Genomic DNA, 27,370 nt, shown 5'->3' with positions numbered 1-27,370 from the left:
TTTAACTACTAAGGAATTTCCAGTTAAGTTAAAAAATGTGTCCTCGAAGGTTATTTCAGCCAAGGTAAAGTTTACCCGTCAGAAATGGCACTTTAGTGATTAAATTTCAGACGAGATTTTCATTTTCGGCAAAAATTTAAATTAAGTCTTAATTTTCAGCTGAATTCTTTTCGTTTTAGAATACAGTATGTTGCCCAGTATCAGGACACTTCAGTTTAACGTTGCAATAACTTTCCTTTGTTAGTCGCAAGAGCTATGAAGTTTAGCCTGGAAAAATCTATTTAGTCCTTAATATGACAAAAGACAGTTTAACTTTTTTTGCCTTTGTTTCCATCAAGAAATTAATATTTTTGCAGAGCTCCTATGTTGCCCAGTATCCGGACACAAATATTAAACAAAGTAATTGTACATAAATTTCGACAGGCAAGCGACTTATAAGCTTCTCTTTTACTTGCAGAGTAGTCTGGCAATCGATTCCAAAAATATAACCTAGCATTGTGAAATAGCAAATGACTGGGGTATGGTGGGGAACCGGCGAGCGGTTGTTATTTGGCATAACACTTACTTCCTTGTCTAGGAACTTTTTCACTGATTTAAGGAAGGCATCCGTGGCCATGCCGAAGCCGCGGTTTTCTAGCTCAATTAGCCAATCTGCAAACGACTTTTTTTCTTCAATTTTTATTTAAAAAAAAAGCTTGGGGAAGGGACCTCAATGCGACGGTTAAAGGTCACTGTCCTGATTTAGTCTGACCAGCAGTGTTGATTTCTTCATGCTCAGTCCCTACAGACCCTACAATAAGCCTGCTTTTCTAGCACTAATTCCTCCTTCTTTCACATCTGTCAATCCCTTTAATTTGTGACGTTTTTCAGAGCGTTGCAATCCCATTCTAGCAGTCACAACTGGGGAAAGTATGAGAATTTCAGGTTCAACTCCGACGCTTTCGATTATATATAGAAAATGCAGTCACGCGAAACAAGCGGCGCACACGAAATCAAGTCGCCTCAGTGTCGCCTCCGAATGAGTGAAGAAAATTTCTGTACGGAGTTGAGTAGAATTACATTTTACGACTATATCATATATCCTAAGCTTTAATTATAGTTACAGATATGAAATAAATCTTATCCGGATAATGTACACAGCTAATTCATCAATTCTGTACAGCAAAGAAAAAACTGTCCGGATACTGGGCACCTGACATCACAGGGGCACCCAACGAGAATATAGTTCAAAACCACTTAAACATAGCATTGTGAAACGTATTTTAGTATTTAAACGGTAGATATAGGCATATTTTTATCCCCTAAAATTTTTTCATCTGTCCGGATTTCCTAGCTGAAAGTCTAGTGATCCGAAAATTATAGGGATCAAAACTTACCTTTTCGAAAATTTCAGCCAGAAAAAAGGCTCCCGAAAATTCTAGGTGACCTTTTAAGGGTAAAAATCCGTTAAAAATGGGCAACTATAGTAATTTTTAGATGTTCGAAAATCCTAGGAGAGGTAGGCAAGCAAAAAATTTTACAACAAATGTTCCGAAAATTCTAGATCTCAAATCGTCTTCCGAACAGATATTTTTCCGAAAATTGTCGTTGGGTGCCCCTGACATCAATACTTAGTGATTTAGAATGTTTCTGGGCTCCGTTATTCCAAACAAATCGAATTTCAAGAAGAATTAATAAACTTTCTGAGAACCTGACTTCTTTAAGTATCTTCACTTTAAATATAATACCGTTTCTTTGAAAATATCACATATTACCTACCCAGTTTTCTGAGCAGCACTAATTTTACTGCGCAGTAAACAGCGTAAATATTAGCCATGAAATGTTTATTCACCTGAACAGAAAGGCGTCTTCTGCGACTGTTTCGCAAGCTTTCAACTCGCCAAAACCTTCATCTTAAAGCTGACATGTTCAGCTTTCATTCGAAATACTTCGTTTACCGATAGCTGAAAAGGGCGCCTCAAAAATTGAGTTTTTGTTTTAAGTGTCCGGATACTGGTACCGTCCGGATACTGGGCAACATACTGTGTATTTTAGTTCACTTTAGAACGTGTTCGACCAATTCATGACATGCTTAGAATAATCATGTTAAATATATTTACTTATCGTTACTTATGTTCACTCAGCTGTAATGCCCATCACGTCTGTTTACCAACCTCTGCAAAATATTTTAGGCTGGTCTGTTATATAAAGTCCCATCCGCGAGGTTCTTTAAACAGTAGTCAAGCTTTTTCGGTGGATACCAAGGTATAATAAGACAACAGGTATTGTACTCTCACACACTTTGTTACCCCTCTTAATCATCAAAAGTTATAACTTTTTAATACCATAGCGTGAAAACTTTTACTTTTAATTAACAGTTCCTCTCCAATAATTGAATCAATTTCAAAGGGATAACATGACTATCGTGCAATTAGAGCGATCAATTCGGAGAAAAGTTACCATAAGTCATAATCTATCATAGTTTTAGTCACGTGCGCTCAAATAATTTAACAGTTCTAACGATAAGAACTGGAAAAAAAAAATAATATGTAGATTTAGCCAGGGCTATAAGCGAAGCTCCCATTAATAAATTTGTAATTTAAATCAAACAATAAACTTGTAATACACAAAACAGTGAACTTAAGGGCACAAATGTGACTTTTTAGGGAAAGCTAAGGCTAAGTGAGTTTAGAGTGAAAAAAAAATCTTACATCGAGTTGATAGCGTTATATGTACACCCAAAAATTAGCAATCATCTTCGATCACATTTAAGAACCATAATGGCCCTTGATCACAGTAGATTAGGCCCGGAAAACGAATTCTTGGAAAACAAATCAGGCCTAATTTTTTGCGTTCGACAATGAAGTTTACTTAACAAAATCTTTCCAACAAATCTGGGTGCGTGTAAACTAACATTTCATACTTTTTATACATCACATCTGAGGTGAAACAGTAATATGAGGCGCTGTTTTTATCATACAGACCTCAGACAAAATGCGGTATTTCACAATTTTTCAAGACAAATTGCATTTATTCAATATTCAGAACTCGCCCCATGTAAGGTAATCCAAGAGAGTCTTGGATTCCGGATTCCACGCTGTGGATTCCGGATTCCATGCCTGTGGATTCCGGATTCCACATCCGTGGATTCCGGATTCCATAAGTGGCTGGATTCCAGATTTCAAAATTCTATTTTCTGGTTTTCAACGTTTCCTTTGTACTTTGTTTTCACCAAAAAAGCTTGTTCTTTTTTTACCCGAAGTGTACATTGTCTTATATAAAATATAAGTATAAAATATAATTCTTGGCCTTACCCGAGAGGATTATGAATATAGGAGCGGTTTCTGAAGTCCACTGAGTCCACATCGTTGAAGAAATACTTACGAGGAAGGGCTATTCTTATTTTAATAATAACAACGGCGTCAACAATAACAAAAGAGGTACACATTGCCAAAATCAGTGCTTTTCAGGTTCAAACATAATTCGTCTCCGAATTGTTTAATTGCCACACAGAAATGTAAAACTTCAGTTACAGCTTACCAACAAATAGCGTGAAGATAGTCCAATTACTATACTACAAGCTACGCAGGCAACGGAAACGTTTATCTCAGAATAAACCGTGTCGTTCTCCGTCCTGATAAACTAACTCCCGACAGTCTTATCGGGAGGGATACTTCTCCCTCATCCTCTGCAGTTGGTGGTGCAGTTTCATTCTCATTGTCATCATCGTCACCGTAGTCCCCATTAGCAATTTGACAGAGCCTGTTATCCTCCTCTGTTGTTAAAATGATGTCTGATCCATCGGAAGAAAAGTCGAGTACTCGGGTTAGAATGCACTTGGGGGAATTCCCATTACAGACATCACCCGAGGTGTATGTTAGTGAATCACTTGTTTGGTTTAGCCACTTTAGGGATACTCTTTGCTGCACAAAATTTCCACCATTCACTTCTATTTGTACATCCTCCAGAAGAACTGCTAACCAGAAGGGTGAGATCTCTCTTCTACGGTTGTGTCTTACTGCCAATATGTCGTCTTTCTGGTAAATGGTTTGCACCCGTACAGCCGTACTCCGCAATGCCACATTAGCATCCACAACTTGGCAGGCTGTTGTTACGTCTTCGCTTTCCTCTAATGAGGCTGTGATGGTAGTGGGACACATACTAAGGGCATAAGGAAGGGTGCCAGTTAGCTCTTTCGTTTTTGAGCGGACATTTTCCTGTCTTACGCCTCTTCCATACTCCTTAGCAAATTCTCGCATCACAGTTTCTCGCCTTGTGTCTTCTTCTTTGCTACCTGTTCCTTCAGTGATTGCTGACAGCTTGTTTGGTCGCGTCTTGATGTTTGGGGGTTCACCTTTGATAATTTTCTCCGGATAATATTAATTGGGCCCAGTGAAATATGAGAAATCCTTCTGGTAAATGCGCAGCATATCGTCTTCCACGCAGCGCGCTCTTCTGTAAGCGTAGTTAGCCACTGTAGGCATGTAGTGGTCTGCTCGCATTCCTTTTAAATAGCATTCCACGCCCAAAGTTGTCATACTTTCGAAACAGATCCTGTCCAGAAGGTGACTATGCCCAATCTCCGTTAGCGTGTTGGTAAGGCTAATCAGCGATTCTAGCACTATGAGGAAGGACTGTCGGGTGCATCGAGGTATGGTCATGTCGGGACCATTGGTATTTCGCTTGCCCGTCCTCTCCAGGGCTTCCTGTTCGTGGTTAGAGAGAAATGCAACCAACTCCTCGACAGATTTCACATGATCTTCAAATGTACGTGGTAGGTCTTCTTCTTTGGCTTTCTTGTCGAGTCGGAACACGTTTGCATATTGGGCCATCTCACTTTGCAGGGGGATCAGTCCCTTTGCTGACGTCAACATTCTTATTGCTACGTTACCGGTATCGCATACGAAAACAGTGTTTCGATATACGCATAAAGCAATAGGCTTGTTCCATCGACTTTGGACACCATCACGATGGCCTGCAGTTTCTCCACACACTTTTGTTAGGGTTTCTTTACCCCCAAGCATCTCTTCTTCCTTCAAACTGAACAGTGTGTGTTCTTTGCTGGAGGACAAGAACACGGTTCCACCATCTGTCACTGCAATACCCATGAGGCCTGGAATATTCGAAATTGTTCTCAGTTTCAATCGTCCTCTCACTTGACAAAGATGAATACATGAACCATTCCCGTCTCCAACTAACAAGTATTGCTCGTCACGTGTTAAGGCTAATGAAGTTAATAAACTAGATCGATCAAAACAAAACAATTCATTTAACTGGCCGACGCAGTTAGTTTCCTCATCGTCTACAACACCAGAAATTGAAAAAATCTTGCCAAGACCAACGTCTGACACAAACAGTTCAACGCTACCCTTTGCAGACGCACATATGGCAAATGGTGACACCAGATCCGGTACATTACCTTCAGAAATAAGGGAAAGATCGTGTACATAGACTTTACGGATACGTCTACCGGCGCAATCTTCTTCCTCACTTTGGCTTTCTTCGACGCTCCCTTGTACAATCTGGGAAGCGTGACAGAAAAGCGTTCGCAAATTGACTACTCTAACTCTTCCGTTTCCTTGGTCACAAACATACAGCTTCCCGCTCTCTTTCACCGAAATACCAGCTGGGTTTCTAAATCTGGCCTTGTTGCCATATCCATTAGTGTGCCCGGGCTCACCACCACCAGCGATTAATGTGACATTTGCTGGACAGTGCATTTCAACCATGAAGACTGCATGGAGACGTTTATCGGTAATAAACAGCCTGCTATGCTTTGGGGAGAATGCCAATCCTACCGTGTAGCTTAAAAGAGAGGCCCCATTCTTTTTCCAGTGCTTGAATTCCAGTTCTGGAACTAATGTTGTGCTCACTCTTTCATCTGGAATGGAATCTTGAATCGCTTTCCGGTGAATCTCCAATGCTGTTTCTACATCCATCCGATCTTTGTTTCGAACTGCTTTCAATGAAATTGATTTCTTGATGTCTTCGTATTCTCTACGTAGCACCAAAAGCAGCCTTACATTCACTAGGTATCCATCAATGTCAATCCAATGCCAAAACTCTGCAGAACGTACTGACTTGATGTTGTGTGGGCAGTCAGGAATAGGGACTTGGTAGGGGTACTTCGCCCTGTCTGCTAGCATGGAATTCATAAAGCTCTTTTGCTTGGGATCGCAGTCAGTGGCCCAAACCAATAGGAACAGTCTTGTGCATACTTTATCTTCTCTCATGCACAAACTACAAGGGCGAAGAAGACCTTTTCAAGCAATTTCCGGAGCTCTACGGTGAAGTAAATTCGATAATTTACTTTGGATTCACTTTGGTATGTTCGTTTCATTGATCAAATGCTCTATTTAATTAGCATGTCTGTAAATGGTATGGAAACGCTGTCACCTTCGAATATAATTTTGATCACAGAAACGCTTCAGTAAGTGTTCGCACAACCACCGCTTTTTGAGCAGAAAACACGAATAGAACAAACAACGACAACTCCACAGACCTTGAACTTTTCTTTTCTTTCTCCGCTTTTCTCTCTTTCTTTCTTGGACTCCTGTACATAAATTTGCAAGATAGTTAGCTCATAATTCTGAACATGATAGAAACAGACAGATATAGCTGCTCGAAGTTTTAGATTACTGTTTCACACATTCTGATCTATTCAAAACCACGCCGCCAAAACATTTCCATCACAAAGTCACAAACACCGAATTTATAGACGTACGTACCTTTCCGACTCATGCTTTTTCTTGTGCTTCCCCATGCTGACAAAGATTGATAACGATCGATTAAGAAAAAAATTCAAAGTTATCTCTCGAGATGTCTGATTTCGACTGATTGAATCTGGACTGAATGAAAGACACCACGTCGACAACACGTGCAGCATGTCATTCTTTGAGTGACACTGATGACATGTGCCTGAAAGAAGCCAGTAACTGCAACCACAGCGACTACTGATACTACGGCCAAGAATAAGGATACTTTATATTATTATTCTTTTGACGTTACCTGAAATCCAAAAATTAGTTCCAATTGCGCCCAAACAGGAAAAGAATCTAAACCTCCGACTCCAAAAGCGCAACGGGGAAAAAGGTCGAAAGGGTGTCTTATAAAGAGCGACAATATACAGTAATATGAATCACTCCCTGGGATTCTGTCACGTTATTATAATGTGACCATTGTTTCAAATTGATACCCGATATGTCACAATGACAAGGGATGTTCCTGCGAGTGAAACACGCGTGAACATGCCTGTTGCGCGTCCTTGCGACATGAGATTTTCACGCAACAGTCGCTAAAGGAAAAGAAGAGGCCCTGGAACCATCACAACAGAGTGGATTCCAGCAACCTGGATTCTGGATTACAATGCTTGGATTCCGGATTCCATTAGCTGGATTCCGGATTCCAAAGCCGTGGATTCCGGATTCCACAGACCAAAATTACCTGGATTCCGGATTCCGGATTACCTTACATGGGGCGACAGAACCATCGAAGCACGCGTGGGCTTTTAGCAAAGCCGTTCCAAAAATTTCCAAAATCACCTATACGGCCAGCCGGTTCTCACTTTTGACAAGCGCCAAATTTTCAGTGACCATTAAAAGAGTTACGCTTCAACATAATAAAGAGTTTATTGTGTTTATTTTTTTATTTAATGGTTTTATAACGATGTTTAATCTTAAAAAGCGTTTGATACGCGCGGCATTTTGAGTACTCCAGCTGCAAGCGATGTTTATGAGCGACTGAAAACGAACGGCAAAGCGATTAAAATTGCAAGAGACTACTAACAATCAATAAAAGAAATATAATTCGGTGAAACATTTACAGAGACAACAATTTTCATTCACGAAGACAAGTATTAAAGTGTCTCTAAAAATCCTGGGTCTTTAAGCTTAAGCTTAAAGCTTTTAGCCGGCTTCCCGGTGTTTACTGATTTCAAAGATGAACTCGAGGTAATACAGTTTTAGTTGGTCTTGGTAAAGGTGCAGAGCGATAGACTCGAAGATGCTAACTATTATATATTAAGAACTCTATTTAGGGCTAAAAGCGAGGCTCCCCGTAATAAATTTATAATTTAAATTAAACAATAAACTTGTATTCGAATTCTACAATTCAGTTAACTTTAGAGCACATTTATGTGGCTTTTGAGGGAAAGGCTACCTGATTTTAGAGAAAAATAATTTGCAAACAGCCCAAGAGTGAACCAAATCTTACATCGAGTTGATAGCCTCATATGTACACCCAAAAACTGGTAATCATCTTCGGTCACATTTAAGAGCCATAATGGCTCTTGATCACCGTAGATTAATAAGTGGAAAAAAAATCAGGCCAACTTTTTTACGTTCGACAAGTTTACTTTGCAAAATCTTGTCAACAAATCTGGGTGCGTGTGTAAGCCAACCTTTTATACCATTTATACATCACATCTGAGGTGAAACAGTAGTATGAGGCACTGTTTTTATCATACCGGCAGACCTCGGACAGAAAGCAGTATTTCACAATACAAATTGCACTCATTCAATATTCATAAACTGTTAAACAAATTTCCAAAATCACCTATACGGCCATCCGGTTCTCACTTTTGTAGTGCGAGCTGTGGCGAGTGTTTGAATGAACATTAACAGAGTTACGCTCCAACATTATAAAGAATTTATTCTGTTTATTTTTTATTTAATGGTTTATTAACGCGCGGCATTTTGAGTACTCCTGCAAGCGATGTTCACTGAACGACTGAAAACAATCGGCAGAGCGATTAAAATTACAAGAGAGACTACTAACAATCAATAAAAGAAATATAATTCGGTAAAACATATACAGAAACAACAATTTTCATTCAGGAAGAAAAGTATTAAAGTATCCCTAAAAATCCTGAGTCTTCAAGCTTCAAGCTTAAGTTTATGTTTTAAGCCGGCTTCCCGGTGTTTGCTTTTTTCAAAGACGAACTCGAGGCAAGAAAATCGCTCAAAGCTTTCTTTTCCGGCCAGAATTATAACTAAATATTCTTTGGAACGTTTTCTTTCTATTTGCGGTGAGGCACTGTCTAAAGGCATTTTAAAGTTCTGTAAGCTTATATCATATCAAACCTGATACTCGGTCAGATCATTGTCTCAAATCTTACAAACGTACATAAACTAAATGACCGCATAAACTCTGCTCGACTTCATTAAATTAGATCCAAAAAAACAAACATCAAATACAATAATTTCTCTGGCTTACCATTCGAGATGCAGCTCCTGAAAGGTATCAAGAAAAGCCAGTATCGCTTCAGACTTTGCAGTCCTCTTACGCATCAAGCAAGGTGAAAACGAAAACGATGCCATCCGAAATCGGATTTCCGACTTTGACAAGCGACGTATTCCTCAACCAAAGACCCAATAAACAAACTACCCATGAATATCAGAGGACTATTGATTGCAGCTGAATTTCATTTTGCACATCCAGTGGAAAAAGACAGTTAAAAACATCACAAGTTGACACAAAACTCTGTCAGCTTCAACTGTCAAAGTGAACAAGATTCAAGATGCTGCATAAATTTACCGCATGAACTCACCTGTCAAATTTTGACCAATCAGAGCATAAAAATTGGACGTAGACCGTGACCAACGCTTGACCATGATGAGAAAAGTCAAAAGCAACTGTCTTCCCTGCCTGTAACAGCTGGCTGAATTTTCGCGTCCGAGGTCAGTTTGCAATCAAAATTTTAATTGTGTAGCACCAGAAACTCATAAGGGGTTGAAACGTGTAACTCTCATATGTTTGCTTTGTCCGATGCTCGTGATTATTCATTTTCGAAAGTACCATATTTGGAACGAGAAGAAGAGATAACTGATCAATCAAACTTCGTAAACAACGTGATGTAATTTTCCTTCAGGTTCCCGCGCCGCTTAAAAAAATGGCCGACAAACGGGGGAAAAACTACCGAAAGCCGAGAAAGCTTCTAAAGCTTGAAACCAGGAATATTACCGAAACACTGAGCAGGATATTATTGCCCTACCACCCGGGCCAAACGTAACATAATGAAACCCATTGAAGGCCTGTACCGCCACCGAAATGATCCCCACCATCGAAATGATCTCCGCCACCGAAATGACCCCCAATCACCACCGAAATGATCCCCACCACCGAAATGATACCTATCCGCAATCGAAATGATCCCGTCTTAAATTTTCGGAACCTTGGCTTAAATGGACTTGGGACTTTGCTACCTATTCTAAATTCTTCGTTTATTCATGCAAACACGATTCTAAACAGAGGAAAATAGAGAAAGCATTTAGACTGGTAACAGTTCTATACACTGATTAAGAAGATTAATTTTCTTGCAAAAATATAAAAAGAAATTCGAAGAAATAGAAGACATAAGTGAAATGCATCTTTTGAACAAGTATTGTCTAGTGTTAAACCAAAAAAAACAAACAAACAACTTACTGCAAAATAAAGTGCGGTAAAAAGGTAAATTACACACCGTAAAAAAGATGCAATATAAATAAATAAAAAGCACGCTCTAAATTGTTGTCAAGTTTTTCTAGTCCTCTTAATTCCATTCCCGATATTCCGGGGATCATTTCGGTGGTGACCGCCGGTATCATTTCGGTGGTGGGGATCATTTCGGTGGTGATTGGGGGTCATTTCGGTGGCGGAGATCATTTCGAAAGTTGTCGATCACTTCAAAAAACGATGCCTCGTTGACCCTCTGCACAGTAAACTTATACTGCAAATAGGCTTTTAAAATTCTTATGTTAAAAGTCTAGAATAAACAGTGAAAAATATTTTCGAATAAAATTCATTAGCTGCGTATCGAAAGTGTCCAAAACCTGAACCTGACATCTTCGCAAAAAGTGATGCTTGTAATGAATGTGAGAAGCATTTTAAAAGCTTAAATTAAACTTAGATGTTGTAGTCACGATCGCGTTTTGAGCTAATTTTATGACTGAACAAACTCAAAACAATAGACAGAGAAGCCGTTTCTTGAAAATTTTTATTCAAAGTCCAAAAAGTTAATCCTTTAAAGCAATTCGGAAAACACTATCTGGATCGTGGATCCGTTAACGCAAGTGACATTGGCTAAGCACATGGCAAAATTCAACACAAAATCCATCTCAAATCAGGGCACATTTTGTAATTTTTCTTTAGCGCCCAAGAGAAAAATTTATAAAACGTCTATCAAACATTTAAAAATACATAAATTCCCTTTTAAAAGCGTAACTGTCTTGGCCATAGAGTGCAAAATGTACCTGAAATTCAGCAAAAACTTCGCTGACTTGGTTGCATTTCAAAACAGACCATGGGCTCCGCCGTGAAGAAAACAAGGTTGAATTCCTCGAAGGACGATTTCTTAATGAAAAGCTTCCCTTTCTCCACAAAAAGAAAGCTGAGCATTCTTTTGAACTTTCTCTTTCCAGGTTTTGTCTTTTAACGGTGTATTTTTAACCTTGAAATGCACAACTCTTGTCTTAAAACATCTGCATGGTGATCGCGCAGCAGCCATTTTGTTGAAAATGCACATCCGTCACTAAGATTTCCAAATATGGTCAAAATGAATATTCACAAGCATTGAACGCGAGTTACACGTTTCAACCCCTTATGGGTTTCTGGTAGCACATAAACACAACATATTTCATATGAATTTAGAAAAAACTTGAACTTGAGCCTGCGATCACTCGAAAACTAGTAACTTGTCAGCGGATAACTTCAAAAAAATACTTGACCTCGATGGGTCGACACCTGAGCCCGCGATACGGTCAAGTGATACTGGTCAGCGGGTACCCTGTTTTGACAGCTGTCAATTGATCAAATATGTGTGTCCAATATGTGTGCATTATCAGTTTAACTAGTAAAAGTATGAGATTGAACATTGTTCGCGATCTAGTAAAACAATTAACTGGTCAGCGGACAGCTTCCAAATAAATCACGTCACATCGATGAGTTGACACATGAGCCCGCGATATGGTCATGGGATACTGGTCAGTGGCTATCCTGTTTTGACAGCTGTCAATTGACCATATTGTGGATGTCCTAAAATCCTATGTTAAAGATGTGGACTTGCCAAGACACGCATGAGACACCCCTCCCTTCCTTCTGATAGTCTCCCCTACCCCACCCGTACAATCTGTAGACGCGTACGTACGTACGCTCGGTCAATCACGTGACAACCAAACGAAAAGAGGTTGACCATATTCCATGAGTATGGGGCTCTGTCCCACGCGCGCTTCGCGCACGCGGGAGCCCCGCTATAAAATAAATAAACTACTTACTTAGAATACGAACTTACTTACTTAATTCAGATTGCTCATTCTCGATTTCTATCCGCTTTGATAGTTGCCCCCGGGTTTCGTCCCTCGTTTACCTACCAAGAAAAATTATCGACTTCACCTTGTAATTGTTTAAAAGTGAACGTCTATTGTCACCATTTTTGATGGTGCCATGTTTGATCAGGAAAACCAAGGCAGTCTTGGATTCTGGATTTCACGTCGGTGGATTCGGGATTCCAGGTACTGCATTCCGGAATCTTTTTGTGGAACCTGGAATCCTGATTCCAATCCTAAGCGGAATTCTGGATCCCTTGAGCTGTGTTCCGGATTCCAAAGCGCAATATTCCGGATTCACAGTAAAAGTTTGCTGGATTCAGGATATCACAATAAAAAAATTCCCGGTTTCCAGAATCCAAATTCCGAATAAAGAATTTAAAAAAATGCCAGCATTTGAATCATCTAGCGCTAATATTACCACTTACCAATTTTTGAAGTAATTACTGGACAATGGTATTTACTAGATCATCTCCTCTGCTATCGAGTTAAGGGAGTTAACCCTCGGACGTACACACAAATTCATACCCCCACCGTGGTGCAAGTGGGATGGGAGGGTTTGATGGAACCCCTCTCTTGAGTTTTTGATATGTTGCAGTATTTCAAAACGATTTTGCCTTTAGTGGAAACCTGAAGATGAGGTATATGTTATGGGCGGTGGCACTGCTGGAGAATTAGAAATCAGTTTAAAACCGCAAGAAATATTAATAACTTTTTGTACTTGATAGGTAAAATAACACATAAATTAGCATTTTGCATCATTTAATCCATAATCTTTACTTTTTTGTTAAAAAAATTGAGAAAACATGCATTTCACTTCTCTCAAAAATGGCTTGACCACCTGGTACTTATGACGTCATATCTCGTAACCATACTAACTGACCATCACTGAACTTGTCTCAAAATGCGTGCGTGGGATAAACGAACAGCTACTGAAAACGTCAGGTGCTTATGTTGTATCGTCTATAGGGAAAACCTCAGAAAAATCTCCCCCCCCCCCTGTACGTCCTAGGGTTAAAGGATGGCAATAAGAATTCATATTTGCTCAATTTTACTTAAGTGTTAGGGCTACAAGAATTATTGATTAAATATATGCTTGTTTTGTAAAGAATAACATAACTTTACTTTGTTACATATGGTTCCAAATATTTTTTTTGATTTTTCAAAAGTATTTCTTAAAAATAAAAATGTGCTTCTTTTCGTATAATTGTCAGATAACTCGAGACGCCTGTAATTCGACATGAAGTTTCTCTTCCACTGTTTGGTCCTTGCAGCCATGTTAGAACTCTGTTCCAGCCAGTGTAGAGAGGCAGATTGGGGGAAAGCATTTGACAAAAAGGGATGGACGGCCTGTCAATCCACCGAATATTTGAATGGACTGTACAGAAATGACAACTGGAAAGACAACGACGGTATTTTCTTAATCGAAAAAGCAAGATGTTGTAAAGCTCCAGCACCAAATCAAAATCGCCCATCGACTCACGTTAATGCAAACTGGTGGAAAACATTAGATAGGTAAGGAAAGATTTAAGCCTTTTAAATTCTGTACAAAAACAATCGCGGACTATACCTTAGCCCAGGGGCCGACGCGTGGCTGCAATATAGAACAGTCACGCTTATATGTTGTATCTGAGATTACAGTAATGTTGGCTTTCATAATTGGTCTATTATAAGCAACAGGCTACGTCAAAACTGTGACGGTATCAAATCCTTTTGAAAAATTCGTGAAATATATATTAACAAGAATCTCCAAAAGGCGATTTTTAACTGGGCTGCAAAGGGGCTATGTTTTCTGAAGGGAGGGGGCGGCTATACACACTCAGGCTACCATACCACTGGACAGAAATATTGTATTGTATGAAAACCAGAAGTATACTAAAACAGACAGTTAACTGCCCACTGATCCCGCCTGATCCAGGGGCCTCACTGACTGCACGGAGACGTTACTGCGCTTTTCACAAACATGCGAACTCTAAAGTTCAAAAGCCACCTTCACAATTGTGTTTATCGCTACCGTCAATCATAATTACGATCACAAGCAACGAACCTTGAAACAGAGAAACACACAAAACGAATCGAAAACCATGACCTTTTGAACCCGTGAAGTAAACGTTTGTTTCCTAAGAGGTCCGTTAAGATGATTGACAGCAGCGAAAAACGCAATCGTCGGTTGGCTTCTGAAGTTAGAATTCGCATGTTTGTGAAAAGTGCGATCCTAATTTGCGGTCCACAGTCTACAAGAAAACGCACTATTTTTTCCACAAGATGAAAAATATTGAGTTTTAAGATTTTCCTCATGGTATTTTACTCTAACTTAAAGGAATAAAATCCTTTGCATTTTGAGACCTAAAAAAGTTTAAAGATTTCTCGCTCGCACGTTGCGTTCACCAGCACGCACTTCAAACAATGTAAATAGATAAAACGATCGATAACATATTTTTTACCAGTTCTGTTTGTCTCACCCAAGACTAACTTTTCTTCATGGAAGATAACTATGCCGCTTTATAACTCCTCCGGAGTTTTTGTGCCAGCTAAACAATATGGAAACACTATTCACAGTCCTTGGATATTAAAAAGACTGAACGTGACGCACTATTATGCCTTTATTTACTTCTGATCACATCTTCAAGCGAAGTCTCTCTTTTCAAGCGATTCATCTCAATGCACAATAATTGACCCTTATATTAGTTAAAATCCTATGGTTCATTTATATTAATGCTGTTTTTGCCCCTCACATTGACTGTGTTCGTTCGTATTCAAAACACCTTTGACGAAAATAAAGGTCGTATAAGTCATGTGTGTTATGTTTCAAGATAAATGGATTATACGCTTTTTTAAGTTTCCATTTTGCGGTGACTTCAGTTTACATCTCCATAAAATGGTAAAAGAAATATCAAGAAACATCACGAGAGCTGAAAACTTTCAAAGGCATGTTTCTGAAACTCGCTAATGCTGACATCAATATTGCGCGCTTGCTGAATGGGCGAAAACACAGAATTGTGACCACAAGATCATGTACAAATTTAATGATAAAAGCTTAGCAAGATACAGATACAAACAAAAGCAAACCCCCTGAAACCTCGACGTGGGCTACACTTGTATGGTCTACTCAGTCACCAAACCTTGTCAGTAATAGCTCCTATTTTCTTCACGTCGCTCTCTGTGAAGCTCCCGGATGGGATGTCCCGGTGAAGCTTTAAACTTGTGTGCCAAATTCTCAAAGTCCCTATTTTTGTCCGTGTCTTCTTTATCCTCAGTATCCGAAATTTAGACCTCCAAAGTGGCGTGTGTTGCATTAAATAGAAGGAAATATTTAAAGGAAAAGCCAGTCTTCTAACATGGCAAAGTTGTCACGTCCCTCGCGAATGGACGTGCGTAACATCAGGATTCATCTGCAATTCATCGGCAACTGAGTTGTTCGCTTCACTGACTACGAAGGCTTACAATCAAGTCTTCAGCCATAGTGTCGTCAACTGGTGAAATACTTTGCTCATAAATTGTGCTTCTTAATTGCTCATGTACTAAATCGATCGATAATTCTCTCTTTGAGTTCACGAAGCGGCCACGGCGTTCCAAACCTGACGCTCACAGTCATCTCAGTTTAGTGTAAACCTACTGTGAACGACGTGTCGGTTTGAATGCAACGCGAGCATTTCTCTGAGTTTCCCAGCGCCAACATCATCTAACTGACTTAAACTCGAACAATAAAAAAATTATAGAGTGACTCCCATGATCGAATCGCTTCGAACAACGCAAATAGCCTTCTTCAGGTTCGCAACGCCTTGTGGGTTTTTCAGGTGGAGCGGAGACGAGGTACAAAAAGTATCCGTGTAAGGCTCCGTGCAAGAGAAACTCATATGAAACCATTTGTGAGAACATCGTTTCTCCGTACCAGACCCTCGTGTCTTCCCTCCCTCGGGAGGCCGTTTTTCGCCGCAGACGACCGAAAGCCCATTTTATGACTGGGCAGCACAGGCAGCCCAGTAACTAGAAATACGTGTATCGCAGAAACTCGCGAAGCTCGGGGGAGGAGGGGAGGCCCATAAAATGTCAGGGATGGAAGGGGGGGGAGAATTGGAGTAAATTGTGTAGCTTGGGAGGACGGGTTTCAACACTGGCTCTAATATTGGAATGTGAGATGTACTTAATCTCCTTTTGGTTAGAGTAAATCTAAACCCACTACTCTGTCGTCAAAAATGATTTTCTGGGACTTTAAGGAGGGCTGGTGTTGTTAAGGAAGGGTAGGCAATGTTTCATAGGTCCCGTGTTTACCCCATCTGAGCCTCCTACATGTGTAATTATAGTCAAAAGAAAATACAGTGAAAATGGGTGTGATAGTGAATAACTGCACAAAAAGACTTGGTAATTTTTTAAAACATAACTTATAAGTTAAACCTTTTGTTCTTTAAGGGAACAGGTGTGGGCTGTTTGTCCCAATGGCTACTTCCTTCAAGGATTTTATCGTAACAGTGGCAACTGGCTTCACAACATCGAGGAAGGTCGCTGCGCTAGACCCAACAACTTGCCAACCGAATGGTTGGATTGCTATGACCATGATATATCATCATCTTTCGACAAAAGAGGATGGGCCCAGTGTGATACGGATTATTATCTGAGTGGTTTCTACAAAGGTGGTTGCGACAAGTTGTACTGCATTGAAAAATTAAAGTGTTGCAGTATGTACGATGGTTGTAAAATGGCCAACTGGTGGGGGAGCTTTGATAGAGAAGGATGGGTAAAATGTGATTCGTCGAGCCACTACATTACTGGGTTGTGGAGAAATAACCACAAGAGTTCAAATGATAAGATCTCTTTGTTGGAGGAAGCAAAATGCTGCCCTGCTCCAGCGCCGGATAAAGGCACGCCATCGACGTGTAAATACGCCGATTGGGTGGGACTGCTAGATGGGTAAGTATGACAGATTAATTATAATATATAGATTTAGCCAAGGCTAAAAGCGAAGCGCCCATTTTTAGACTTTTAATTAGATAATTACTTAAAACGAATAAGGCTCAATATCTTCCAATCCAGAAATTAATACTGATTTTAAAACAAAAGTTATAAATCAAATTCGATCACAGTAACAGGGAAACGAATTCTTACCCATACGTGTGAAGCTTATTGCCCATGAACTTTATTGTCTTCTAGTTGTCATTCACGAAACTCTTTGGCTGCGTCCAGTTCACTTTAATTTATAGATCAATCTTTCCATCTGAAGGAGATTCTACCAAATGTTAAATTAGGTCGATTTTGTGTTAGAATAATAATGTTTTCTTTGCAAAATCGAACCGACAAATCGTTAAGTGTAACTACATGTACCCTGTAGATTATACATCACAATGTCTGATACCCAGTAATCTTTACTATAAGTTCGACTTTTTGTTTCCTAAAAGACCCAAGAAGGTTGATAAACTTATTTAACAGTTCCCCCTACGAATAACTATAATTTCGTAGTCTACACAAACTGCCCTTTACGTGTTCTGTGTTTTTAATATATAATGCGGCCAAATGGGCGCTAGACGTAAACTACAGCAAAGTCACGAGTCTGAATCTTAAACGTTCTTTTTTTTTTTTTTCGGCGAGGGGGAACAATGCACACAGGCGCAAATCACACTCCATGTGCCTAAACTATTTTCAGACTATTTTCACGCTTCATCCAGACACAGTCCAGCTGACAGTCCGCGTAAGGAGAAAAAGCTACATTAAACCTTGCAAAATTAGGACTGACAATCAAAACATGAATAAAACTTCAATGAAAGATGTACAACAACAACATTTTTATCAGACAGCAAGTTAAGTCTGAGAGTGACTGAAATGTTTCCGTAAACCTTGATTTCTTTGTACTGTGTTTGTTTGTTCGTTTGTTTTAGCAGGCGTTTGGCGAACGAGTCTCGAAGCAAGATTTTCGCTAATGATCGTTATTTTTTACCGGCAACCATTACAACTGGGTATTCTCTAAAACCTTTCTCTTTCCATTTGCAACCAGAAAATTAATTTAAGCTTGTGTGAGGCCATTGAAATCGTCAGTCTCTGTCTCAAATCTTTTCAGATCTTTAATACTGCATGTTATGACATGAAATAATTACGCCTGACTTTACAAAACTTAAACGAGGCAAAAACTGTAATAATTAATCAGGATAACCCTGTATGTAGCTCCTGAAAGCGGTTAAGTGAGGTAAAAAAAACTTTTCCTCTACTCTTCTGTAAAATCCTGCACGCTCAACTTTCACTTTTGTTGAAATTCCGTTGCGAAGCTTTCCTCGAGCAAAACTAAATAAACAAAACGCATTCGAATAACAGAAGAATCTTGACAACAGCTGTATAATTTCATTTGTTGGCGGCCGGTGGAAGAACACGAAGACTAAAACTTTGAAATGTTAAAAAGATCCCGCATGAACTATCACAAAGGCAGCCATTGATGCTCTTTGCGACACTTTCCTCGACGAAACCCAAAACCAGAAATAGAAACTCGACAGCAGTTGTATTCCATTTTGTGTCGGTAGGATCCGGATAAGAACACGATAATTTTAAAAGTTAACTGAAATGAAAAATAGGCTCCCGTTATCGGCAAGTCTGTCAGCAAACAAATTTCTAGATGCTGCATATTAAAGGACAGTGTCCCGATTATGCGCACGCGTGAGCGTCATCTGTTTTTTTCTTCAAAAGACAATAGAACTGTCAAATTGACTCGACAAGATTTCCTTCCGGACCGCACCGCCGACAGAGATTTGTTGTTTATATTCTCAAGTAATATTTTAGCCTTTCGAAGAAGTCTTTCGTCTTATATAAAAATTTGGCTCGCGGTTCGAAGACTCATCGCGATTTCATCGCTAGCTGGGGCGCCTCGCGACCCAAAAATCTCGTTCCGCTAGCTTTAAAAACATATTTTCTAATTTGAAACTCGTGTCAGAGGTCAATCGTTCCAAGTCCAGTAAAATCTGCCTGATTTGCTCGCGTTCTAGCCTCAAACGTTTGAAAGACATAAATAAAAATGCAATCTCAACGCTATGAATCATCACAAATGTTAGTCAAAAATGATATTATGATTTCATGTCACTAGTTTTTCAAAACATGTAGCGCCTGTTTGTTCGATTTTGTCGGCCGTAGGGAGATTTAAAAGTTTACTAGCGCGTCGTTGCAAAACATTCTGCTTCACGAAACTCCCCTCCTCAAGATCTCCTCAGTCAAATCAATGTCTCAACAGATTCTTTCTTACAGTATTTATTGTTGCTGTTTCATTTCTGCGGATTCCTTTCACAATTATCTGAGCTTGTATGGAAGCTAGCAGAAGAAATAAGCCTTCAATCGGCATCAAAGTGCTTCCAATCTTTTGTTCCTCCGGCCAACGGCAATAAAGGTAACGCCAAAAAATCCAGATTTTGCCCAAATCGAAACTTAACAGGAACAATATATCATTGATTTATAATCCTGAGGAGTTTTAGTGTCGTATTGAACCCGGCCAAGCGCGATGCAAACGGATTTTTCAAGATTCTCTTACTCTCCTCGCATCTTTTGATTTCGTGACATCCTGTCCAAAAATCAAAGTTTGGTGCATGCGCAGTAACGGGATACTGTTCCTTTAAGTTTCCATTCATGAATCAACCTGTCAAAATTTTTACCAAGTAGGGAGGGGGTAGACTTGTTCCTGGCGTGTTACCAAGCATAAAGCAATAAAGAGCTGAAGAAGTTTATTTGCGAAAATGTTGTCGTAAGTTTAGACTGCTTTGTGTTACGGGCTGCCATCTTGTTTGAGTGTCAAAACTACTTAGTGGGCGGGAGCGGTTTGGGAGGAAGCGAGAAAAATAGAGGGACTGTAATAACATCACTGCAGCTCGAGTTCAGGAGGCTTGACAGGAATTTCACGCCTTTTATCATTCATTAATTAAGAAACTCCGCTGGTGATGAAAAACATGCCAGACACATTTAGCATCGATTACGCGTGTTTACAAATATCTCTTTGCGAAACAGTGATTTTATAATGATTCTGGGCCATTACTCGAAATAAAATCGGCAAACATGCACAAGAAAACATTTTCCTAATCAAAATACCAAAATCCTTCGTGTGTTTTTTCGCAAGATGTGCCTTATGGTATGAAAGCGTACGTTTTATGGAAACTTCGACTTGTCAACGACTTGTCAACGACTTGTCAATGTCGGCAACTTAGATTAAACCCGTTGTCAACGCAAATTAACATCTATTGTCTAATGACCAATCAAACGCCTGCGTTGCTGGTACAACGCGCTCCGTGAACGCGAGCTGCAGTGATGTTATTACAGTCCCTCTATTTTTGTCGCCCCTCCCCCCCCCCCCCCAGAGCTATAATCCCCGACGCCCACCCCCTCGGTACATTTGAAAATCAAGATACTCGTGACGGTAAGACGCGGCATATCTAAACGATCTCACGAAAAAATAGGGGACTGTGAACAGTCTATCGTAAGTTGGACACCAGAAACTTCGATCAAGATTTTTACTCGTCCAAATCCGTTGGTTGCCCTAAAATGGTTAATTTTGCGCCAAAACGAAACGTAACGTACATGTCTGGCACTCACTTTCCTACCCTACTGAGTTTTTTACCCCTACTCCCAGAATCCTTACGGACGGTCGTTCAGGCGTACGCTGACGTCATAACCAAATTTTCTGCCATCGAAAGGTTTCCATTTTCTATCCCTTCCCATGATACCTATGGAGCTCCGCTGTGCGCGAGGACGCTCCGCTAAAAAGACAGATTGTCTTATTTTCGGATTAATTCTTATCTAATATCTTATCTAATATTTTTCTGGTATAACACTAAAAAAAAAGGCTTCTTGAGACGAAATAAAGAATACTCTCTTTGCCAGTCCGCTATGTATCATAATTAGGTGCAGTACTCAACAGGCTCTATGAAAGTGGACTGGTTTTGTGTGCAACTTTGGGTAGTGTTCTGCCGCTAAAACATTTACAATAAAATAACAATGTTCTTAAACAGTCGAACCTCCATTGCGACCACTTCTCATAAGCGACTCTTTTAAGCCATGGTCCAGTTGACAGACTGTCCTGATCTCTATATTATTTCACTATGCTACCCCGATTATTGGATACGTTTCGTGACATCATGCCAGCACCTGAACTGCATGCAAGTAAGAAACTGTATATAATAAGCTCTTTCCAAATAAGCCGGAGACCTGCAGGTCGTCCCAAGCCCTTTTTTGATTAGACTCGCGCGGTGATAACCCAAATCGTCAGGAGGGTGAGCGATCATAGAAGTTGACTGCGCATGATAAGTAGCTTGAGGCAGACTGGATAGAGATATCCACCGGATAAATCACTATCCAGCCGATAAGTATTACCCACTGGATAGAGATTTATCCGGTGGCTAGCGCTATCCAACGTTTGAACAACCGGGACCAGTGCCCTTTTATCATGAGGGGCTCGACTCGTATTTAAACGGTTCCAAGATGGTGTTATCCCGAGGGGTGTTATTGACCACTCCAGAAAATACCATAACATACCATAATACTCTTTTTTTGTCACCCCAGAATTTTGCATAAGCATTGTTTTCAGTTTCTCTTGGGACCATTTTAACTCCCAAGAGAAACTGAAAACAATGCTTATGCAAAATTGTGGGGTGTCAAACAAAGAGCATTATGGTATGTTATGGTATTTTCTGGAGTGGTCAATTAAGTCGTGGATCAGTCAGATTTTACCCTGAATAATGACGAGTAAAGACGACTCTCTGTTCTAGAGAAAACCTTTAAAAATTTTATTCGAGAACGAATACTTTTCACGGATGAACCTGACTGAATACTTCCTGACGGAATCCTTCCTTTACTTTACTGCCATAACTAATAGTACTTTCGATACATTTCAATTCATACTTGGCTGCGCGGCTTGGGGGAATAAAACAAAAGATGTCGTCTTCAGGCTCAGCAATGAATAATACATTTCTTTTGTTTTATTCCCCCAAGCCTCGGAGCCAAGTATGCATTTTAATAGATCAAAATGGGCGTATTACTAAATCTGAATTAACAGCTCACGTTCTCTTTCTTTTGACAGCACGAACGTGTGGGCTAATTGTCCTGACGGTTACTTTATCCAAGGTTTCTATCGAAGTAGCGGTGATTGGTTGAAATCCATCGAAAGCGGCAGATGCTGTAAGCCAAAAACATTACCAGACAGATATGAGAGTTGCTACTCAGAAGATATCGTGGGAAAGTTTGATAACATCGGGCTCAGCAAGTGTAAACAAAGTGGTTACTACGTGGCTGGTATATACAAGGGTGGATGCGATAAGCTTTACTGCATTGAGAAGCTGAAGTGTTGCAAAATGAATGTTGGTATGTTATAGCTGACAAATAAAGTAAGTAAGTAATTTTTCCAGTATAATTCCTTTCAAGAAACCCACGGCAAAGTGGTCGAGTGGCTAAGGTGCTGGAGTTGCAAGTTCATGTCCCGCCCTGACCGATTGCTGGATTTCGATCTTCTCGAAAGTCCCGAGTTCAAATCCTCGGCCATGCGCATGCTAATCAATAGCCAGCTGGTTTGCCTCCGGCCAGTTGAGTTTCAGGGCTATTAATAAATACTGCCGAGGGGTAAATGATTAAAAGGATTATGATAATAATAATATAATTATAATTATTATTATATTTATTATTATTATATTATTATTATTTTCAACAGCTATGTTCTGTTTAAAAACCGAGCAAGAGTGTATTATCAGGTTTAAAAACTTGAGGCGAAGGGGAGAGTTTTTACGCCTGATAATACAAGACTGCGAGTTTTTTAAACGGCTTCGAAAATCGAAATCTCTGATTTTGATCAAGCTATTTGAAATTCTTGAACTAAAATTTAGATTTGGGGTTAATTTGGTCTGAAAATTTGGACGTAAAGTTTAGCCGTTTCTTTATCTTATACTACTACATGAGAAATTTCTGAAATTTGATTGGCTAAGAGCAGTGGTATTTCAGCTTAATTTGAAATACCTACATGTGAAAATTACAAACCTTTTGCGGGTAGTGGTATAAACAAATAATAGCATGATTTGTACGTGATATTTGGCATAAATACCACTCATGATATTTCAAAATTGTCTCAAATTTCACTTGCCTAACGGCTCGTGAAATTTCGTATAACAATTTCGAAATATCACTCGTGGTATTTATGCCAAATATCACTACAAATAATGCTATTACCTATACAAATATAAGGACGCTCATTAAACATTAATTTCTTTTGTTTTTTTCGTTATAAACGGCGTTAATGAGTTTTTTTGATTGTGATTATTTTCAACAGCTATCTTGATTTTTTGTGCTTTTGACAGATGAATGCAGACTTTCCAAACCCTGCAAAAACGGTGCAACATGTACCGACCAGGCAGGAAGTTACAGCTGCAAATGTACATCTGCATACTCTGGCAAAAACTGCAACACAGGTCAGAACATGATCCGTTGATTGAAATTTGGTTAGATTATGAAGAACACAAAAATTATGGTGGCAATACTGAATGTTGCGAAAAAAAATCATTTATGTTTTAGACGTTAACGAGTGCTGGGACAACCCATGCAAGAATGGGGCAATCTGTGTAAACCTTAAGGGAAGTTATCGCTGCGATTGCAAATCTGGTTATACTGGCAAGGACTGTGGAACAGGTATGGGCTTAATAATTAAGCACCTCTTTATTTCGGATTTGTTACAGTATACTTGGAGCCACACTCTTAAACCCAATTAAATTAATCAGTGGAAAACAGGAATAAGCACGAATAAGATGTAAGACGCAGTTTTAAGTGAAATAAACAAACCGAAACTGCGAGGGGCTTCTCTCTGTTTTGAGACATCCTGTTTGAATTGCGGAACAAACTTTTACTGCCGTTTAAACTGAATTCTTGTTTCAGACATCAACGAGTGCAAGAAAAATCCATGCAAGAACGGGGCAACCTGCGTAAACCTTAAGGGAAGTTATCGCTGTAATTGCAAGTCTGGTTATACTGGGAACAACTGTGAAACAGGTATGGGCTTAAGCATTTCTTTATCAACTGTTTTTGGAGCAATTAGCCCACTTTCTCTCGAGGACTTGTACCTTGATCTTCAAAACACCAAATTACTGAATGGTATGGCCTTACTTACACTGTACGAAAGTTTGGACTACTAAAAACAAGGGAAGAGCGGCTTCTCTAAGTTTTGAGACATCCTGTTTGAATAACGGAACAAACCTTTACTGCCGTCTACACTGAATTCATGTTTCAGACATCAACGAGTGTACGAAAAATCCATGCAAGAACGGGGCAACCTGCGTAAACCTTAAGGGAAGTCATCGCTGCAATTGCAAATCTGGTTATACTGGAAACAACTGTGAAACAGGTATGGGCTTAAGCATCTCTTTATTTCGGATCTGTTACAGTATACTTGGAGCCACACTCTTAAACCAAGGAAATAATCAGTGGAAAATAGGAATAAGCACAAGCAAGATGTAAAACGCAGTTTTAAGTGAAATAAACAAACCAAAACTGCCTATCTTTTTATGTCTTAAGTCCAAGAAAACAGCCTACAAATTATCGATTGGTGGAATTCACGATTGACGAAAAAGCAGTCGCTAAAATGAATAAACCAAAGTTTTCAACTTGTTTATTTATTTGGAAACATGTATTGACTGTTTTAACTACCCAATAAATTAACAACACTTAAGTTTTACTCTGAAAGCGCAAGCCTTACAGCCTTATAGTAAAAGATGGAAGTTAATTTTGCTGTGATCAACTGTTTTTTGGGCAAAAAGCCCACCTACCCTCTGGGACCTGTACCTTGATTTTCAAAATACCAAATTACTGAATGGTATGGCCTTACTTACACTGTACGAAAGTTTGGACTACTAAAAACAAGGGAAGAGGGGCTTCGTTCCGTTTTGAGACATCCTGTTTGAATTGTGGCACAAACTTTTACTGCCATCTGAACTGAATTCATGTTTCAGACATCAACGAGTGTACGAAAAATCCATGCAAGAACGAGGCAACCTGCGTAAACCTTAAAGGAAGTTATCGCTGCAATTGCAAATCTGGTTTTATTGGAAAGAACTGTGAAACAGGTATGGGCTTAAGCATTAAGAGCCACACTCTTAAACCCAATTAATAATCAGTGGAAAACAGGAATAAGCACGAGTAAGATGTAAAACGCAATTTTAAGTGAAATAAACAAACCAAAACTGCCTATCTTTTTATGTCTTGAGTCCAAGAAAACAGGCTACAAATTATCGATTGGTGGCATTCGCGATTGACGAAAAAGCAGTCGTTAAAATGAATAAACCAAAGATTTCAACCTGTTTATTTGGAAACATGTCTTCACTGCACGTCTTAATTACCCAATAAATTTACAGCAATTAAGTTTTACTCTAAAAGCGCAAGTCTTACAGCGTTATAGCAAAAGCTTGAAGTTAATTTTGCTGTGAACAACTGTTTTTGAGAGTCTTTTGAAGCAAATATCCAAGCTTCTCTATGGAAATTGTACCTTGATCTTTAAAACATCAAATTACTGAATGGTATTTCCTTATACGTATACACTGCATGTAAACCAAAGTTGCAAATACTAAAAACAGGGGAAGAGGGAACTCTCTCCTTTTTGAGACATCCTATTTGAGTTGTGGAACAACGAAAACTTTTACTGCCTTCTTTACTGCCGTCTACACTGAATTCATGTTCAAGACATCAACGAGTCTACGAAAAATCCATGCAAGAACGGGGTAACCTGCGTAAACCTTGCGGGAAGTTATCGCTGTCATGCAAATTCGGTTATACTGGGAACAACTGTGAAACAGGTGATAGCCAGCATCCCTTTATTACGGATCTGTTTACATATAATTCGGAACAACTCCCTTGAACCCCAAGTAATAATCAGTGGGAAAAGAAGAAATGACACGAGTAAAATGTTAATGCAACGTCAACTGAAAAGGATACTTGAAACCAACAACTGAAACTGCCTACCTTTTTATGTCTACGATTACAATGGTCGTCTCGTGGGATTTCCGGATATAGTGATGAGGAAACAGTTGTTATGCCCTGTAAATCAGAGAGATATGTTTTAGCCCTAAAATTATGGCCGTTTCAGTGAGTAAAATACACTCATATTTTTGGGTCTAATTTGACTCCTGTAATATGGGCCAATACAGCCCCATTGCCTAGGACTGATTCGGACCGACGGGTTTAAGTGAGTCTCAGCCTGGGTTTGAACAGCCTTTGATGGGGTTGTTTTGGCTTAAATTGTGCTCAATTGGCTCCAGGTATCAGACTTCAGCATGCAGGGCTAAATTGGCACTTTTGGGGCTGAAACAGATCTCTTTTATTAGTTTTCAGTGTAGAATGAAAAAAATGGAGAGACCTTCAAACTTGTCTATTTACCTGGAAAAATGTTCCCCCCAACACCCCCCCTCCCCCCCCCCCCCCCCCTTAGTGCAACATGCGTAAATCTTGCGGCAAGTTTTCTCTGCGATGATTGCAAATCGGGGTATACTGGCAACAACTGTGAAACAGGTAAGAACTTTGCACAGGTCTTTCGCAAAGTAATTGCCTCCAAAGAGAATTTTTATGCCTTTTCAAGCCTTTTTAGCAGTCATTCAGTCAGAGTAGTCATGGATCTTACTTGACGACGAAGTCTCGGTTCTAGGAGGTGTTCTGATCCCCCCTTCCCCTTCTTGACTTTTGATTATACCGATTCGTTTTCTGTACCTTTGTCTTTTCTGGGACAGAATCTGTATTTATTACTGTTATATTTTAAAACAGGGCAACCAACGACGGTTTTCTCCTTGAAACACTTTTCAGGCTATCAAGAGTAGTTTTAGATATCTTAAATGCTTTTTAAGCGGAGGTATAAAATTTGTATCCGTTCGGTCATCATCCTAGGGGACATTGAGTCTTTTTGAAATTACAAGGGATTCACTCTTACTTTCACCGAACATTTTAGAGGCAATTTAACGTATTTTGGATATTATTATTTCTGATTCCTCTCTCAATCATATTTTTGAATTCCAAAATTTTCGGTTTCTAGGCTAACCTTGGGAGTGAAATGTGAAAAATTAAACGTCAGAAAATCTTAGGGAATTTCAGTTTGATGAGCCTCGAAAGATGTACATGGA

General features: G+C 39.5%; 2 pseudogenes; one reads left to right on the top strand and one right to left on the bottom strand.

The window, feature by feature from the left end:
- Nucleotides 1-3,026: 3,026 nt before the first annotated feature.
- Nucleotides 3,027-4,853, bottom strand: LOC140936432 (uncharacterized; annotated as a pseudogene).
- Nucleotides 4,854-13,518: 8,665 nt separating this feature from the next.
- On the top strand, nt 13,519-26,118 carry LOC140936801 (uncharacterized; annotated as a pseudogene).
- The last annotated feature ends 1,252 nt before the right edge of the window (nt 26,119-27,370 follow it).

Source organism: Porites lutea, chromosome 5, assembly GCF_958299795.1.
Source record: "Porites lutea chromosome 5, jaPorLute2.1, whole genome shotgun sequence".
Lineage (NCBI taxonomy): Eukaryota > Metazoa > Cnidaria > Anthozoa > Scleractinia > Poritidae > Porites > Porites lutea.
Note: the sequence above shows the minus strand (reverse complement) of the source record. Positions and strands in the feature narration are given on the sequence as shown.